The sequence below is a fragment of the Topomyia yanbarensis genome, chromosome 3, assembly GCF_030247195.1.
Source record: "Topomyia yanbarensis strain Yona2022 chromosome 3, ASM3024719v1, whole genome shotgun sequence".
In the NCBI taxonomy this organism is placed as follows: domain Eukaryota; kingdom Metazoa; phylum Arthropoda; class Insecta; order Diptera; family Culicidae; genus Topomyia; species Topomyia yanbarensis.
The window spans coordinates 16567296-16580411 of record NC_080672.1 but is presented as its reverse complement, the minus strand read 5'-3'; the positions used below and the strand labels follow the sequence as shown (position 1 = coordinate 16580411).

General features: G+C 35.6%; 1 protein-coding gene across 1 annotated transcript in view; it reads left to right on the top strand.

The window, feature by feature from the left end:
- Positions 1-10033: 10033 nt before the first annotated feature.
- Positions 10034-13116, top strand: part of LOC131692925 (uncharacterized) — a 111510-nt gene continuing 108427 nt past the window's right edge. The window contains exon 1 of the mRNA XM_058980335.1: positions 10034-10860. The gene's annotated coding sequence lies outside the window, so the exon portion shown is untranslated. The remainder of the gene's footprint in view (positions 10861-13116) is intronic.

The window sequence follows — 13116 nt, the reverse complement described above, 5'->3', positions numbered from 1 at the left end:
CAAAGTTGTTTGTTTTGATATTTCTAACACATGTACTGAAGACATTTATACTTTATAACCTATGTAGATGGCGCTACATGACATTTAAAAAAATACTCGAGAAAATGAATTTTAACATTTGTTTATGAAAAATATAATATAGAAATAAATGTTTTATTCCTAAATCTTCGTAAATATACAATAATAAAAATGCTGAGTGATAAATGTTATAATGACATTTTAAGGTTGTTTTCATCAAAAATATTAAAAAAATATGTTCCACAAAATTTTTAATAATCCACGAAGCGGCAGATGGCGGCAATTTGGTGGAATTTTGTTTGTGACTAGTAAAAACCTTTAACTTTATAACCACGAAGAGAAAAAGTGGGGCAAGGTGGGTCTTTTGCAGACAAATGAAATGAGGAAAAAATATAATTATGTTAAATAGTTCCTACTTCGTTAGAGAATTTTTGAGTAAACAAAAATATATGCAAATATTTTCTTGTTTTCGAATTCAAATATAATATTTAGAACTGAGAATAAATTTATCAAGTAATTTATAAAGTAATCTTATTTAAATCACTGCTGTGTCTAGTCCTTTCTGCAGTTTTCCGAATTGTAGTTCAGTCATAAGGCTGTGCTTTTTCTTTGCAAGAAACGTTTATCAGTCAGTTGTCAAAATAATGCTCATTTTCATCCAAGATACTTTTCCGAAGACACAAATCCTTCAGGATACATACCCAGTAGGGTGGCACAAATTTTAGAATTCAGTAGAACCGATCTAAAACTACTCGCTATACGATCTCAATCAACCATGCAAAATGTTGATTTGATAGGTTGCACTATATTTTAGCACAAACGGTTTAAAGTTTGTATGTGATTTAACATGGATAAACGATCCACATTATTTAATATTTCGTAGACACGCTCCTATGTATTCTAATAATATTTGCTATGCTAATTTCGGTAGATACGAGTACCGTGTACAACTTCCCCGAAGAGTGTAACAGGCTGCGACTTCTGGTTAAAAAGTTATTCTTTATACAATACGTAAGTGTCTATATCGTTGGTGAAAATTGAATTTATCTGGATACTCTGGCTGATACCTCAATCAAGTTAACCGTGATATGCTATTCATAAACCGAATTAGGCAGCTATCAACATAGGCGATTTTATAGTTCAGATGCGAGCGTCATAAATAGACAATCTGAAGGACATGAGTTCGGTTCTAAATTTTTTATTTTCTTTACTGCATGTAAAGCGGGAACGTTTTTATGTAGAATTGTTAGTTTCAAATGAAGTAATAAGGGAGATCAAAACCGTTTTTTTCTGACGTGTTATTTTATTTTAGCAAAGTTATGTTCTAGCGTTATATTTACGATGCTATTCCAAACTTAATCCCTGGATGATTCGTTCAAAAGTTTTGGTTACAATCAAATCGTGCTTCATTGTCGGAGACACTCTTGCTGGCCTATAGTGACAGATATTACCTGGCTTACTTAATTACCCTACCTTCAGTTTACGGGGCACTCTATAGCAGTTCCAGTTCCAGCTCCACAGGGATGTGGTGAACATCAGTTGAGCTTCAAAACAACGGGAATCTTTCCCGCATCAGTCTCGTTTCAATTTTAATTTGCTCAACGTATATTATTGCCCACAAAAAAATACATAAAAATAATTCTGTTACAATTCGATCCCAAGTCCTTTAGATCACATGTTTCAGATGATACCATCTGGACTATATTTTCCGCTTTACACCAACAGTATAACTGGTGACCACAACAAATACGTCAAGGTTCACTTGATTGAAGGTTCAACTCGCCGGGTAGCCAGAGACAGTACAATTTTCATAACTTTCAGGGCAACGAAAGTTTAATTTTGCAATAACTCATGAACCAGTTGTCATAGCTATGAACTGACTTTAGAAGAAGTTGTTCTTCTTGATTGAATCTATAGAATGTAGTATACAATATATTTTTCAGGGGCACCAGGCGGCATATTTATGAATTTAATGATAATGTATTATTTTCTCATAGTGAACTCCGTACATACTTAGAATCATTTGTGCTAAAACATGCTCCAACAGATTTGATTCAGATTTAGCATAGGAGTTCGTTGAAGGATTAGGAATTTTTCTAACTTGGTTCTGCGGTATTCAATTTTTTTCATACATCCTCGTGCCACCCTAATACCCAGGGCGCTAGAGGATTTGAGTGTCGAAAATAGCATTCTGCCCACTGTGCCGTCCTGTAGAATTCTCACAATCTTCGCGCACTTCTCGAGTGCAATTCCCCTCATTACGAATATGTAAAATAGCATTTAATTCGAATTACTTTTCTTCGGCCCACTGAACGTCAAAACTTGAACAATTCACTGAATGGTAGTGTTGATTTCGCTCCTGGGGCTGTTATGTCTTCTTTCTGAAAATTATTGAACAATTTTGTTTAAAAAACACAGCTCTTTTAAAAAATTAATAAATTTATTGCTTCTCCATAACTAACCTATCGTTGATTTTTCAAATGGAATTGATAGATTGAAAATCGAACTGCAATGCTTGAAGATATTTAGGTTTGAAGAAAACCATTTTTGTTGTAAAAATCACTTGCAACTTGTCCATATTATAGGGGAAAGTCGTCGGTTGCCGGCACCCCTATATAGCTTTTGACAGAAACCAGATATGGACATTCTGATAAATATTATTTGTGTTATATATTAGCGTGATCTTTTTGCGTCGATTGCTGAAGCAGACTCGAATGTTCTGTTCTACAACCAATATATTTTTTGAACAAGTGAAACTCTACTCAAAAGTTTTTTTTGATGATTTGCTTAGTGTTACAGAAAGAAGTAAATCGATCGAAAAAGTATGCGCATTGAATATTTACGATGTGAATTTATTCTATTTTGTGATTCAACGTTGAATGGCGCCGAAATGTTTGCCACAAGTTTTCTTTTGATCAGTTTTTAAAAAGGTTACTAAAATCGGTTGTCGACACCCAATTTTTTGTGGCAAATGCTCTCAATAACCTAATCCATATGGGTATTTTGGAACGGGCTTTACGAATAGATACCAGAGATCGATCTTTAGCACCATTCTGAAAACCAGGAAGGCGACTTCCGGTTTAGCGTTTTACATTTACATGAAGAAAGCCCACCTGGTCGTGTTTTCACCACTAGGTAGCACCGTATATACCAGATTGTCACGACCAGATAATTTGGTGGGGGGAGGCTCGGGGTTACCCTGTAGTCCCCCTCCCGCTTTGGTAAAAAAACTGGAGTGCCTGAAACTAACTCAATGGCAGTGAATGCGATCCGTCAGTGCATCAACAGTGCATAATATTTGCACTAGTTTTTCACATACACATATTGTGGTTCTGATGAAGAATGATGTTCATAATGCCTTTGATGGGTATTGAACTGAATAAATTTCCTTTTCCCTTTGAATCGTGATGATCATCATTCATATTTTTCCATTTTTAGTAAATTTTTTTAGGGTGCCGACAACCGACCACATTTTTCAAAATGGTAGACAGTTATCATTTTACTAAATTGTTGTTAACTGTTTTTAAGTTGACAAATGAAATGAAACAAAAGTGTTCCGACAACCGAACAGATTCCCCTACATAAATAATGCATCTCTACACTTATTGTAATGATTAAATAAAACACGTATAGTGTAAAATATAGGTAACCCTTAAATATATAACACTGTTGTAAAACAGCATTGCGAAAAACATCTCAAAATTATCACAGTAATGTATTGAAGCTATGAGACAATTTTCACAATATTAAAAAAATTTCCCATGTTTGGAAATGAAGTCAAATGTGATATAAATTGATACAAAAAATATCTTTTGCACATTTCTAAAAGACTTGTTATGGCCAACAAAAATGTTGCCAAAAACGGAACCCATTTGTTGCCAAAATCGGAGTGTGCCAAAAATGGAACGAGCCAAAAACGGAATCTTACTGTACTGCAAAAAATCTTGCGTTCTGTTCAGTACAATATTTTCGGTTTCGCATTCAAAAAATATCTGCTCTCTTTCAAAAATCGAATTCATTGTTTTTTTTATTGAAATATTTGCTATGGAAACCAATATGATTTGTACAAAACTCCATTCGGCTTTTAATATTTTGATTTGATATTAAATCACAAAAATACTCTCTTTAACCAGAGAATCATCTTTCCAAAGATCTAAGATTCATACCGGCTGCACCTTGCAGCCATCGATTACAACATTTACTTTCAATGACCACCATTAAAAGTATATTGAAGTAGTGAAAGGAACGTTACGCTCAGACAACATTACTGACCTATGACCACATGTTATATACTGGTTGTTTCAACATATTTGGCATATCATTGAATAGAATAGCTGGTAGATACATTCTTTTTCTTGTTCTTATGCGAACATTAAAGTTTGACGAATCGATTTTAAAGAATGTTTGTACCTTGAGAGAAGATTCCACTACCCTGCACGAGGATCGCCTTTTCCCAACAAAACGAACAATTTGATATGCTACCAACGAACCATTCAACCATACGTGAAGCACAATCATTTTACGACTCGTTTAAAAATAAATAAGTACTAATTTAAATTCATTCCAGACGTTAATGACACTCGTTTCACCTTTCCTGGCTTCTTCGACAGCATGATTGCTGCACCAGTCGCCATTCCCGGTAGATCTTTCATTCATACCAGCAGAGTGCATTTATTACGTTATCCGCATCGTTTCAGCCTTTTTTTTAGAGCGGATCCCATCTTATCCTAGGGTCGATTAATCGGACACATGAATGCAAAACAGAAACTGGGTTTTTTTTTATTTCAATAAATGCAGTCGGACAATCAGCGACTTTACAGCGATCGTGCTTTACGTTTTCTGATGCAATTCAACATTCACTGCTTCTGTCTTTTTCTTGCCTCAAATTATGCTTGGTTTAATGTTAAAAACCGATTTAATCCACCTAGCAGTGAGATGAGACATTTCTTACACATTTCACTATTGGATTAGTTTGCAGAACTCACGAGAAGTAGGCACCCAATTAGAGGTGGGATGAAAACAGTTTCTAGTCTTGCACGAATAAAATCTCGAATAAACTGAATAAATTATACAAATCAACAAAACGACCGAAATAAAAAAGCAAAGCAAAAAATGAAACAATAGGTTTTTAAATTCATAAAATGAGTAGAAAAAGTAATGGAAATCATTATAATTTTGATATTACACTACATACACGAATCAAATTAGATTAGGTTATTACATAAAAATTAAGATTATATTTAGAAATAGTTATAAGATTAATAGAATAAATTGACTCATACTAACAAATTGAATGAAATAAAACGAATGACTGAACATGAAATGCATAAAATTAAAGATATGAATAAAATGAATCGGATAAATCAGATAAATCAAATGAATCAAATGAATCAAATGAATTAAATCAATCAAATAAATCAAATAAATCAAATGAATCAAATGAATCAAATGAATTAAATCAATCAAATAAATCAAATAAATCAAATGAATCAAATGAATCAAATGAATCAAATGATTCAAATGATTCAAATGATTCAAATGATTCAAATGAATCAAATGAATCAAATGATTTAAATCAATCAAATAAATCAAATGAATCACATGAATCAAATGAACTAAATGAATCAAATTGATTTAATTCATCCAGTGAATACATGATGAATGAATTAATGAAATGGATCAAATGAATAAAAAGAATGGATGAACAAAACGAATAAAGTAAAAAATAAATGAAATGCATAAATAAAACAAACGAATCAAATAAACAAAATGAGCTGAAGTGATAAAATGAATAAAAAGAAGAAAATGAGCAGAATTAAATGCATTGATTAAAATGAAAAATTGAACAACAGTAAAAGGTTATAAATTAATATAAAGAAATAAATTGAATCAATTAAATTATTTGGATGAAATGATTAAAACTGAAAAAGTAGTCAGATTATTAAAATGAAGAAACTGAACAAAATGAATAAACTGGAAAAAATTAATAAAATACATACAATGAAAGCAATGAATAAAATAAGTTAAATGAATGATATGAGTAAAATGCACAAAAAGAGTAAACGGATCAGAGTGAATCCAAAGAATGAAACGAATAAAATAAGTAAAATGGACGCAGATGAACAAAATGAATAAAAAGATGCGGAATGAAATAATTAATTAAAATTAAAAGGTCATATATTTGAAGCCAAACACATTTTTGAATAAAGAAAATGAATAAACCGAATTGTACGAATTTGAAAACCATTGCATCAGAAAGTTTTGAAATGTTCTTGAAAATCCCATCTTCTGAGAAAAGGCTAATAAATATGCAATGGACTTTCTAGGGCTTCCATCTTTTTGTTTTCATGCTTCTTTACTTGACGAATTCAAAGTTTACTTTTTGGTCACATATTCCCGAAAAAAGATTTATGTGCAGAACAGAATTTACTGGTCCAGTATTTTAACGCGCAATTGAATATAGTAAAGTGAGACAAGGTCACATGTGCTTTCAAGCCCCTTGAACAGAGAACGATAGAGGGAGAATGCGATTCGTGAATGAGACAGGTAGATATTTCAAAGTTTTTATTTGCATTGAAGTAAATAGTGTGAAATGTCTAGGCTATGTCGATTGCATAAAAGCGTGTTTGTATTGTTTCGTTCGGAATTCTCGTGCAGGAAATATGGATAAATAAGTCCTATACAGACCAATATTGTGAAAAAGAAATGGTTCAAACTACTCAGTATATCCCCCATCGAGAGTGGGTACTTTGGGAGACTTCTTTTCCTGGATCTAATTTGTGGATATTTTTGGTCTTTGATCCGTTATTTTTCATGAAAGTTCGTACCAATACAACGAATGTGCAGCTGATACAACTCATGGTTCATTCGCCTGCGCAACGTTCCGTCTTCCATCTGCACGCCACCATAGATGGTACGCAACATCTTTCGTTCGAAAACTCCAAGGCGTTGGTCCTCCACGAGCATAGTCCAGGTCTCGTGGCCGTAGAGGACCACCGATCTAATCAACTTCGTGTGGTGGCGAATTTTGTTCGACCAGGGTGTCCTCTGGAGTCCAACGTAGGCACGATTTCCCGCTAAGATCCGTCTCTGAATTTCTCTGCTGTTATCATTGTCGTCGGTTACCAGTGAGCCCAAATACATGAATTCGTCGACCATCTCGATTTCGTCACCGTCAATCCGAACTCGGGTGGGAGGTTCACATTGTCGTCTCTAGAACCTCTTCCTCTCATGTATTTTGTCTTCGAAACGTTGATTTTTCTTTTGAAAATTTCCATCATCAATCTTCCATATTACCCAATTAAGCCAAATATTTTTCTGATATAGCCATGAATTTCCTTAATTTTAGTGTAGAAACAGGCTTTTGAATACAATTGAATTAAAGTTGAGTTGATGTAGCAGCAGACAAAAAATAGTTTTGTTTTCTCAAACCTTCGCAATTACAATTAACAAATATTTCAGATTGGCAGAAGATCTTATCACACAACTTAGAAATGCATACAGCAATAGCTAGATAGATGCGATAGAAGAGAGACAGAGAGAGAAAAAGAGAGAGAGAGAGAGAGAGAGAGAGAGAGGGGGGGGGCGTGTGAGGAATGGCAAATGATGGTTAATGCAGTGACATTATTTTTATAGGTATATTATTATGATATATTGATTCTTACATTCTTATCATAAATAATGTAAGTAGTAATTTTTGCTCCATAACCAGTATAACCTAAATCTTGCAAAAGAGCTAAATTTTCGCTAGATTTTTGGGCTTCAAACATACAGTTGCTTTCGGTGACGCCACAAGTATAATTATATTAGAAATCTTTTATCTCACTACTAGGTGAATTACTTGTTGATCTGTGTATTGATATACCATCCAACATTTACCTCATGATTGAACGCAATGCCTAATCCAAGGAATAAATACTAGAACTCACTGTTTCTTTATCAACGCATTATTTTATCTTTGAAGTGAACTTATATATTGATTTTTGAGAAATAGTTCTTTTATTATAAAGGTAATTCACAAAATGTTCTCAACATCGAATTCCTTGAATCACGTAGATGTGTTTTCATACCCCGATATTCAAAATCGGTTTAGTTTTGCCCCTAAATCACCAGTAAAAAATAAATGAAGTATGAAACAATCTCATTTTTAATTAGTGGAAATTGGTAAGCGAGGACTAAAAATACAAAATGTCTAATATCTCCGCCGCTCGTGCACGGATTTAGACAATCTATAGCTTGTTAGAAAGGTATTTTTACAAGCTTTCCATTTGTGTGCAGTTTGTGGGACAAAATTATGTCGTTTGAAAGTTATTTGCAAAAAACCTGCTGTGTTTTGACAAAATCGCCCATATCTCAAAAAGTAAACAACATATCGAAAATCAAAAATAATAGTGTCAAATGGCAATGTTAGGCCTTTCATTTGAAACTAATTTCATTAAGATCGGTTCAGCCATTGCTGAGATAATTACATGACATTTTGTACATACATACATACACACATACACACACACACACACACATACAGACATTGTCTCAATTTGTCGAGCTGAGTCGATTGGTATATGAGACTCGGCCCTCCGGGCCTCGGAAAAAGTTGTCAAAGTTTGAGCGAATCCTATACATTTCTTTTGTAAGAAATGTAAAAACTACAACTCACTGGAGAACATAGAGCGGCGGCAAAACAAAAAGCTCTCTCCTGTTTACGAGCCAACCGTTTCTCACTCTCGAACATTGAGTATTGAAAGCTTCGCAACCGATCTCACGGTACTTCAATTTTGTGCCACTGAACAGGTGTCCGGCTTGTGAATTTACCTAGCAACGCACGTGTCGCGAAGCATAACAAAGCATGGCTTGCTTGAGTATTTTATGAACACTAGATTACCGCTCGCCAATGCTTTCGATTGGTTCATGTTGTCATGGTTTCACAAATAATTAACTTTTTGCGTTTTTTTTCTGCTCACGGTTAATGTCTTAACCTGATGCATTTTCTGTTGTCATTTATGCCATCGGTAGCCAGCCAGCGTGATGGTCAAGGAGCACGCGTACTATCAATTAGCCAGTGACGACGGCAAACGTAGCCATTAACTTTTTGATGATGATTTGCCGAAGCCGATGAATTAAGTATATGGTGTTGATTGTATATGGTGTTGTTTGGTACGAAAATTGCAGCGATCAAATTAACTTTCTACGTTTAATTCCCGCTGGTGATAATTTTGTGATTATGTTTGGGCGGATTATGGTTTGATATTTAGTAACTTTCACAGCCAAGTTTTTCATTGATTGATTCACATCAGAAGGTCGCAATTTTTGTCGAGTTCCGTACATTGTTTGATAGGAAACGGCGGACACCTGGTTGGGATGATTGAAGGTATCGATTATTTGGAAATTTGATTGATAGGTTATTTGTTCAAGTATTTAATGACAGGTACGCCTGTTGGTCAATCGCCTTTTAACTTAACTATAGAGTAGAGTGTCGGCATATCGGCCGAGAGTTCTTCTGGAGGAGCAATCTGAGTTCAATAAAAGTCGGACGATCCGCCACATCGCGAGTCCTGGTGTCCCCCCCCCCCCCCTGTCCTACAAAACGGATATTTTTAGTATCAATTTAACCCTTTACACTCGTTGGTTAATGCGCCTAAAGTTTGCAGCATAAAACAAGCAAAAACATGCCCAACGTACACGTTGGACATGGTCAACAGTAGTAGTACAGTCGGCGCCTCATCAGCAGCAAGCCAGACCGAGCCAGAGCATATGACAGCAGCGCCGTAGCGCAGCGCGAGAGCCCGACCGCAGTTTCGGCTTGAGAGAACGTTTGAACGATCGCAGCAATCCACGTTGCTGTGTTGCTTGCTGGCAGTTGAAGAGACGAACTCGCACTAGAAGAGCTTTTCGAGCGCTGCACGAGAGGCCACTTGGCATTCCGCGAGCGAGGCTTCGCTTGTTCTGCTCAAGTGGTTTAGCAGCAGCAGCAACCGTGCGTGGTGGTAGTGGCTTCGACGGTCCCAACTGCTCGGACGTGGACTCAGTGCGGGTTTCGAGTTGGTTCGCGTAGCACATGCGCTGATCGTATGCGGTCGGTTGTGCCAGTGTAGAGTATTTCACGCGCGCGCGCTTCGAAGTGAAAGACACCAACAACAGCAAATCGACCGGTGAACACCTGTTTCGCGTCCCGTAAGAACTTTTTTTTGGGTTGGAACCATTGAGAAATGAGTGATACTTCAGTCTGGTGCCTTGGGGAAGATCGATTTTTGGAAGAAATTTTCATGACAGTATGAACAGAAAAAAGTGAGTGAGTGTGTATTTGGAACGGACTCCTCAATTGGGAAGATTTTGACGCCCCCACCCTAATCACTTATTCTGGAACGCGCGTGCTAGTGCTTGAATGAAATATGAAGATTAGTTTTGGCGATAGGCCACGCAGAGAAACAAAAAAAAAACTACGACGCAGGCAGGAAAAAAATAAGTGTGCGATTCACTGTCTTTGAAAGTATGGTTTTTAGCATCCAGCTGTAATGAAGAGGGTGCTTTGGTCGCCTACTTTGATAAGCTTCTTTTTCAGTTCCAGTTTGAATGACTTGGATTTGTGCTGCGTTTTGTTCGAAAGGCGTTCGTTCGGACCCGCGTAGTAGCGACGTTAGAAGGCGTTTATAATGTTTTATTGTTGTTATTTCGATTTGGAAGTTTGATGGTTGTGTCGTAACAGTGACCGGTAAGAGTGTGATGACGGAGAAGAGACCGTTTGTTTGGAGAATAACAAATTGAAGAATATGTGATTAATTTTGTAACTTTCTGAGTGGATCATTGGTTGAGTTCAGATGTAATAAAAGAGGTTCTTTATTCAAGGTGAGTTATATTTTGAAATCACAATGATCAAACAAATATAATTGTATAAATAAATGCATATTTTTTTTCATTCGTGAATCTAAATATTTTGGTTAAATGTGAGTTTGAATGTTATTTGTGAGTTGGTTCTGGATCATCTTAGCGTTTTACAATTTTTTTTAGGAAAATCGTGTTTTGGTCAAGATTTTAAGCAATATATTTAAGTTGAACTTGCGGTCGTGAAAACCTTTCTATGTTTATCTAGCATTTCAACGGGAATTCGAAAAACACTTTGATTGATAATTACCAATCAAAGTGTTTTTCGAATTCCCGTTGAAATACTAGATAAACATAGAAAGATTTTCACGATTTTATACGACATACTTTGTTTAAAATACTCTGGAGTTCGTATGATGCAATGTCAGGTTCAGTAGCTTGTGTTAATATATGATAAACATGAACAGTCCTCCAAAACGAATAGAAAATTCTATTTTGAAAATTATTTGTGCATTGTTCACACTAACTTTATGAATTCTAAGATAATTGTAGTAGATTCATTTCTAAAATTATGCTGGATTTATCTGGCTTTTTCGATGTACTGAATTTCTTTTGTGATTTGTACTAATTCATACTAAAATCAAGTACGCCAGTCTACTTTCTCATCTCGATTTGACCAGTAGCTAAAAATCCACTTGTTATCAGTAAAGCGAACGAATGACGCATGAACTACTGCCTACATCTACCCGAGCCATTGATATAAGCGAGCAAAGCAATTGGAAATCAACAGTCGCCCTAAGCCAGTGTGACAAAAAAGCATCTTTATCTTCATTCTTATGGTAGCGATCGTTTTTTCGTGATGAGTGAGGTTCACCAGCAAAAGGTGGGCTATCTTCGGTACAAATCACTGTCCGTTTTTTTAAATATTGGCAATCGTCTCTAGTGATCGCGAAGTGTGTACATTTATTGAAGTGTAGCTTAGGCTTACGGCAGTCACCGTCAACCAATTTGACCACCTCCATAATGTACAGATAACGTCCAACACCTTCTAGCGATAACAGCATGCAACACGTTGTTGAGCACGACAATGTAAGAATCAAGATCTACGTTTATATGGATGATAACAAAATTGATATACGTCTACACGATCTATCCCCGAATACAAATTTCTTGTCGAAATACAGAGAGGTTCGATCCGTTTAGTTCGAAACAGGGAGAAGCTTTTCTTCAGCTATTTCCAACGGCGTTCGTTTTGCGAAAATTCGGGTGACCGAATCTATTCCTTCTTACCTGTGGTTTTCAATACGAAATAAGAGAAGCTATTAATTTCTCTAAGCACGCTGTGTGTTTGAAGTTTGCATAGGAATGTGTATTGGAATTTTTATTTTAACAGCACTGCCGGTGTTCCATTGGTAGTCAGACTTTTTTTTATTTCGATTATAGAGGTTTTAACCTTAAGGTCATTCGCCTCTTAGGTAGTCAGACTTGAAATTGAAATAAGTTTATAGTTTTTTGTTTTACTCAATTGGTATGTTCGGATAACTGTTACAAAAGCATTAACCCATTTTCACGGAAGTAGTTAGATGATGAAAGGGGTGGACGCTTGAGTGTGGTGGTGTATCATACACTTAAAAAGGTTCGGGCTAAAATGACTGAAATATTGGCGTGTTAGTTTATTCTGGTGAATTATTCAAATACATTTGAAGAATAGCGTCACAGTGTATCTCTTCTACCCTCGTTTAGATCAATGGTAGTAAAGTCGATAATGCAATCGATATCTAAGATGGTTTTTTCAATGCAATGCGTTTTCATTTCAATGCGTTCAATGCTTTGATGTGACTGAACGAGGCAAGAAACTGATTTATGATTTCAACAACAGTAACATTCGTTTTGGTTGATCGAGCAACATCGAAAAGATCATCCTTCCAAAACAAAATATCAAAAGTTTTTGAATAAATCACCTGGATATTCAAATTCAATAATATTCCATGCGAAACTCTGGTGTTATATCCCCCACTCCTGCTGCACCGAAACTTTCATCGTCCATGAAATTGCTTTTGAATAATTGATCTGACTGATTGATTTGATTTGGTAAAACAAAAAAAACTACGGTATAATTTCACCATGGAATCTACCTTCCATTGGTACACTGAGATTTTGCATTTAGTTCGATCCATGGGACTTTGAATAGCTATAACATTTTAGGAAAATTTCAGCACCATACATACATATCCTGGACATTTACATTATAGGTTATATTTTTTAGATAAATCTGGGGTC